Source organism: Anopheles stephensi, unplaced genomic scaffold (assembly GCF_013141755.1).
Source record: "Anopheles stephensi strain Indian unplaced genomic scaffold, UCI_ANSTEP_V1.0 ucontig279, whole genome shotgun sequence".
In the NCBI taxonomy this organism is placed as follows: Eukaryota; Metazoa; Arthropoda; class Insecta; order Diptera; family Culicidae; genus Anopheles; species Anopheles stephensi.
Window position 1 is genome coordinate 2,577 of NW_023405212.1, and position 6,708 is coordinate 9,284.

The 6,708-nt window shown below is 43.5% G+C and overlaps 1 pseudogene; it reads left to right on the top strand.

Annotated features, from left to right (window-relative positions):
- Positions 1-2,086: 2,086 nt before the first annotated feature.
- LOC118516328 lies at positions 2,087-3,662 on the top strand (annotated as a pseudogene).
- Positions 3,663-6,708: the final 3,046 nt, after the last annotated feature.

Below are 6,708 nucleotides of genomic sequence, written 5' to 3' on the forward strand. Positions count from 1 at the left end.
TGTAAAGTGCATTGATCCGTAAAACTCAAATTGAATGTAGAGCTAGACAGGGGCACGAGAACCACACCTCTCAGCACACTCAGCTCAGGTGTGTCTAGCAGTTGGACCAGACTTTGGACGATGGTAGAACCTATCCACGAGGAACAAACGATTCCCTCATCTCATCCCAAGTACAATCGAGGGAGAGGGTGCACTGGAGCACTGATTGGAGTGAATTTTCGCACGGCCCGTCTCTATCTGTTGTGAAAGCTTTGCACGAAACAGAGACTGGTCCGTAGAAGTCGGACCCCTGGATCCTGGGGCACGTTTTCTTTCCCGGAAACGACTTCCACTCCTTTGAGGGTTTCCACGGCAAAATTTAATTTTCCTCAGCACGGGTAATGCATTTTGGGGGTCCGGCAGGAAGACAACGGGTTTACCCAATTTCCCGAACAACCGTTTCCGTGATGTTCGGAGGTGGGCGAGAGACGCTGGTGCACCGTAAAGCCGATGGAATCGAATGCTCAGTTCAATATTGTGTCGTGCATTCGGATTCAATCATGCATCGTCATGCATTAAGCGAAATGCCATCGAGCGACCTAAATGGATATCGCCGGAAGTGGTTCGGTTCTAAATGAATTGGAACACATTGGTGTGGAGGGACTCGTTGTCGAATTTGTTTCTTTCTTCTTGCGATCGTTGTCTTTTACTACTTGCTGATAACCATTTATTGTTGCTCTTTTGTTGTATTGCAAATTGATTTATTCTATGGAAAGTCGTTTTGGATGCTTTCAAGTCGATAACCTTCTTATAATAACAAGGAGGACATAAAAAGAAATCACAGATAAATTAAAGAACAACTATAACTGGTAAAGAAAAACCTTAATTACTAGGATAAATAATAATTCGATAAATAAATTGAAGAAAAAATTGGTGTTTTACAACTAGAAGAAATTAGATAAGATAAATTAAGTACAAGAGTTTTTTCTATTCTACATGAACGACCTGGCCCAATTAGAAGTTATATTTATTTTTTATATTTTTTAAATTTGAATCGTTCTTCCCTTTATTTATTTCAACAATATTAAGTTTGTTATATCTTTACTTATTTCAATAATTTTCATATTTCTTAATTCTTTTGTCATAATGTTTATTTATTTGATTTTTTTCTTTTACTTCTTGTTTGTTGCTAGTGATGCTACAGGTTTGTTTTTGAAGGCGTTGTTTCTTTTTCGTTTTACAATGAGTTTTACATAAGAGAATTTTGCCTCTGGTAAACTTAAAATCGCAGACCGTAAACTATTTTCTGGAATCAATAGTGACCATTTTTTCTCAGCAACGCTATCAACATTTGAGCTTCTTAGCGCGACGATCAAAATTCTTCAGCGCTCAATCTTCCATCATAAACAGCAATACGTGCAATCGTGTGCAACGTGATAAATTCAAAACACCATCGAGCCGTTCGGCAAACAGCAGCAGCAGCAGCTAGCTACCTTGGTAGTGCGCCTCCATGGCAACGTGGCGCGCCGTTGCTGTCTGCGGCACTGTTTGTACGAAATAAACGCAGTCACCACCGGAGAAGTGCCGTGGGCCAAGTCTCGAAAGTGAAAAAGCGTACGAACGTACGTTCTTCGGTCTGCGTTTGCTTTGCGTTTGTTTTCGTTACCTTTTCCTGGCTGTTGTTGTTGTTGTTTTTTTTTCGCCGGATACTGGTTCTCCCTTCCGGTACGGGCGGATTTGGAAAGCTTTCGTTCGGTTTCCGTTGCCGTTCCGAGTCGGCAAACGGCCGGATATAGGAGCACACGTCAAGCTCGCGGTTCGAGCGGATATTTGGATTTCGGGTAGCAAGGTACAGTATTTGCGAAGGAGCGAAGAAAACGACAGAAATCATGTTCTAAACATGTTTCGTATACATACACACACGCACGCAGTTCGCTTACGATTTTCTACAATTGTTGATTTAGGTTTCTCGTTTAGATGAGCTGTATACCGTTGCGCACTGTGGCTTCCGTACTCCGGATAGTGTATGTTTGGGGTGTGCCAGTCGAAGCGGAACGGCGGAACTATTTGAACGTGAAGAAATAGGGGGAACTGTAGCCTTAGCGTTTTAAATTGTATCACCAGTACAGTGATACTTGGTGAAGTGTTAACCCAACGTGAACAAAGTCTAGGAAAATGGTACGTTGTTGCTTAGACTTCATATATGACTCTATAAGATTATTGAACTTATTTTGATTATTCCTAACAGGGTCCTAAAAAAGCTAAAGGAAGTAGTAAGTGTCTCCAAAAAATCTCATCATCCTCTTCGAACAAAATAATCAATGATATTCCCTTTTTTTCTCCCAGCTGTCATCGATGGCGTCGACACGTCCAGCATGTCCCGGGAGCAGCTGGAGCAATTCGCACTCAAGCTCCGCAATGAGATGGAGCGCGAGCGAGAGGAGCGCAACTTCTTCCAGCTCGAGCGCGACAAGCTGCGAACATATTGGGAAATTACCCGCAAACCAACTGGAAGAGGCGAAAGCGGTTATCCGTGGCAAGGAGCGTGATGTCGAGGTAGCTCAGGAGCTTGCCGATCAGGACACCAAGAATGTGAATGCAAGAGATGAAACACCTCCAGTACGAGCATCAATCTCACATGGAGAACTGCGGGCGGAAATGATGACCCAGCTCAAGATGGCTCAGGAAGATCATACTCTACAAGAGCGAGAGTTGCTAAACGACAAACGTGACCTGAAGCGTTTGTTGCGCGAGAAGGAAGAAAACACCGAGCTTGAGATACAGCAGTTGAAGCTCAAGCACAGCGAACTGTTGAGTGTTGAGCGAGCTAAATTTCAGGAAAGAAATCGAAGCCATGACGAAGCTGTTTTGAGCAGCGGCTGGGAAGCTACAAAGAAGAGGCTGAAGGTACGCCACGAGATGAGCTGTCCGAGGTGGAGGAGCGTAAGAATGGGCAGATCGCTGAGTTGATCAGCACAAACGAGCAGGCGTATCGTGAGATGAAGAGCTATTATAATGCGATCACGCAGAACAATTTGGCACTGATCAACAGCATGAAGGAGGAGATGGAGGAGATGCGTCTGCAGTCGGATAAGGACCTGAAGAGCTTCAGTGAGGTGATGGCGGAGAATAAGCGGTTGACGGAGCCATTGAAGAGTTCGCAGGCTGAGCTGGTAGAGTTGCGGAAGAAGCTGCAGTACTATGATCGTGATAAGGCCACGCTGAATCGAGTGAAGACCCGGTTGAATAGTACGCAGAAGCAACTGTCCAGCTTAAAGTTGGAGCAGGACGTGCTGCAGATGAGGTGTGAGAAGCTGGTGGAAGAGAGGGATCAGTTGAAGAGGGTTGTTCGAAAAATCGATGCTCGAATTGCAGCAGAAATCGGGGCTCAAGAACTCGCTTCTGGAACGTAAGCTGGAGTACATCGAGAAGCAAACGGAGCAACGGGAAGCTATTCTTGGTGAGGTCCTATCGTTGGCCGGTATCGAACCTCAATCGTTGAGTGTCCGAATTCGAGAAGCTACTGGTTCAGAAGAATGACAAAATTCAGGCGTTTACGTTACGATCTAGCTCGAGTGAGCAAGATGTACGACGATCTTCTATCGCTTATTGAGGGCAAGTTGGTAAAGTACGGCATCACCCTGAAGGATCTGGAACTAACCAACCTTCGGCAGGAGAAATAGGGCCCGTTCAAATGCTTTCGTTACTAAAATCCTGTTGTCACTTAACCCCTTTAACCTAAAGGGGATCTCAAATTTACCCATGGTTCTCTAAGCATTGACGCTTGCACCGCACTTGCCGTAAGATGCGAGCAAATAACACTCGGCACGCGATTGCGTCAAAGCACGCAGACATAGTTGAGAAGTGGGCGAGTTTAAAGCATTATCTTGACGCTTCAAACCACTAATTACGGAACGAGCGTGTAGCACAAACCGAGCGGTGGTTGAGTGTGCACAAATGCAAATGATAATTATTACAGGCGCATCATTATGAATCATTTATGGGCGTCGTTTAATTTTATCCTCGGGTGGTTGTGTAGGTGTGAGCCTGATTCTGTGTTTCCGCGGCTGCCTTACCAGCTGCCTCACCGGTAATTCCATTTTCCTTTCGCACTTTGCTTCGAAGCACCCCCCGATCCCTGGATTGCTACCCGGCACTGTGATACTGTGCTGGTTGGGATTATGCTACGAAAAGAAGTATAATTCCCTGTCCCAGCACTGATGCAAACAAGCGTACCACCACCGGTTGGATAGATTATTCGCAACACATTCGAGGAAAGGACATTAGGATAAGCGTAAAGTAGTTCCACGTAAGCTGTTGTTTGGTACGAGTACGGTGGTACCTACGTGAGCTATATGCTAGTGTGCGTTTGACCTTTTTTTGCTCTCTGTCAACATTCAAAACCTTTAGACGGATGATGCATTCTAGCGTTGAGCCATTGATGGTCACATGGCCATCATACCTCATTAGGGCGATTTAGTAATTAGTGGCTTTATGAGTTGCGACTCGCTGTGCACCAGCTCTTAACGGCTTATTATTTCTTTGCCAAAGTGTGGAAAGGAAGTCATCGGAGAGATTGCACCATTAAAACAGAGTTGGAAATTAATTAAAGACCGTTCTCGTGCGCCGAGCACGAAAGCGACACAATTTAAAGCGCACCTTTGCGTAACTGAAATAGTCGATGTAATGGCACATCCGTATTACCATTCAACTTACCTTCCACAGCGTCAAAGGTACAGCTCGCAAGCACGGAAGCACCATTGCGCCCGTCACATTGCTTATCTGTTTGGAATCAATTATGCAAATGAAGCCACCGAAGGCTCCGGTCTGACGGAAACGGCTTATTTATTCATCATCACCGTATCGTATCGCGGAATTCGACCGACCGGTCGCCCGGCACTGTACCATTTCCGTACTACGGAACCCAGCAGGGACAATGCAATGTCTTGTGGGGCCGCTGACGGCCTGAAGCTCGCATTCGCTTCCCCGCCTGAGTTGGTGACATCTGTGTGTCCGCCAGGAAACTCATCAATGGTGCTCGCGTTGTGGTTGAGGAGATTGTTTGTGATTAAATCAATCCTTGCTTATTGTGGTTGCGGTGCACGGGGTAACCCGGTAACGCTGGACGGAGAAACCTTGCTGGGCTAGTAAACATCTTGGGCGATGAGCGTGAACGGATGGTTCTGGATGAGGGTGTAATGATACTCGACATTGATTGCTGGATGAATGGCACTGGAATGTGTGTCATGTGTGTGGTTGCGTGTGTATGGATGGATTGTCAATCGAGTGCGAAGAGGATTATCGTATTATCCCTTCGATATGTTCTTAATGGTAACATAGATTGTGGGGCCTCGTCCGCGTAGGTGTACGCGCTGAATCAGTAATGGCGTGCAGGCTGATTGGATATTGGATGTCGCTAAGGGGATGTATCGCTTTCAAGATGATGTACTACATTTGGAGAGGAATCTAAACTGTGCGAAGATTAATGTTGTATTATTTTCTACAAATTAACTTTCACAGTTTTTTATAAATCTCGGAAATTATTTTATAATGTTCGTGAAGTATTTTAAGACTGAGTAAATGATAAAAATGAGAAATTCTTTTAAGAGATTTATAGATATAGTACGTTAGCCAGTAGTGGAAAATGGAACACAATATGTATTGTGAGCTCTTTTAATTTATATTTTGTAAACTATATTTAAAGTGCCTATGACACGAATAAAATATCACACTGTATAATACATATGGTGAGATAGAAAAGCGATTGTTTATTATGAGCTTTGCTGAGTTAAATCAACCACTTGCCAGATAGGTTAGCCACGGTGGCATAAAACCAAATCAAGGAAACCCGAAATGAAGTCATTCTTTGTAATAGCATTTAAAATAGCATCCCTTACATCTTACATCCCTTAATCATCTTGTAACTTGAATTGGTTTCATTCGTTTGGTATACATGTGGTGGGACAGGGACGAGATCGTGTACTGTGAGCTCTGCTTCTTCTTCTGTCAGCTTGTTTGCATTGTAACATTGCATTGCATTGTAACAACACTTTCTGAGCTTCATTTAACTTCTTTGCTTCTAGCAAAAACCTCAAGTGATGCTCGCTCCTGTTGCTTCAAATAATATATTTTTTCTCTGCTTAATAATGATTGGTGGTGGGATAAAGTAGATATTGTTTATTGTGAACATGTTTAGCTAACATTCTTAAATTCAACAAGATGCTTTGACGACTTCTTCCTGGATGCAAGTGCCCTAGACTATGTGGTCTTGTAAATTTATTGTTCAATTTACCGGAATTGTCTTTTTTGAACCTTTATCGAACAACTGCACAATGTGTTGGCTGGCCAACCTGTCTGATAGCTTCGCCTTATTATTTATCCGTAGTTGGTTCAACCCAATGGTTTGAATGGAATTTCATAGTGATCCTGCACCATTCGATCACCCATTTATCAATGATAGCCATAAAACCATTCTCGCTCGTAGTAAAGTTTGATTTGAGAAAAACTTATACCGAAAAATGGCAGTTTATTCCAAATGTGCGAATCATAATAAATGATCTCAGTGTCGATATCTTACCAAAAAAAAAACCCCAATCAAAAATAAGCACTGAACACTCGCGCAAGTTTTTTAATCTTTCCTCATCGCCTTCAGCTACTAAAACACGCAATTGCCGGTTGAAAAAGTTCATCCCTTACAAGCTGTGTTACACTAGTTGTGTTCCGTCGAGA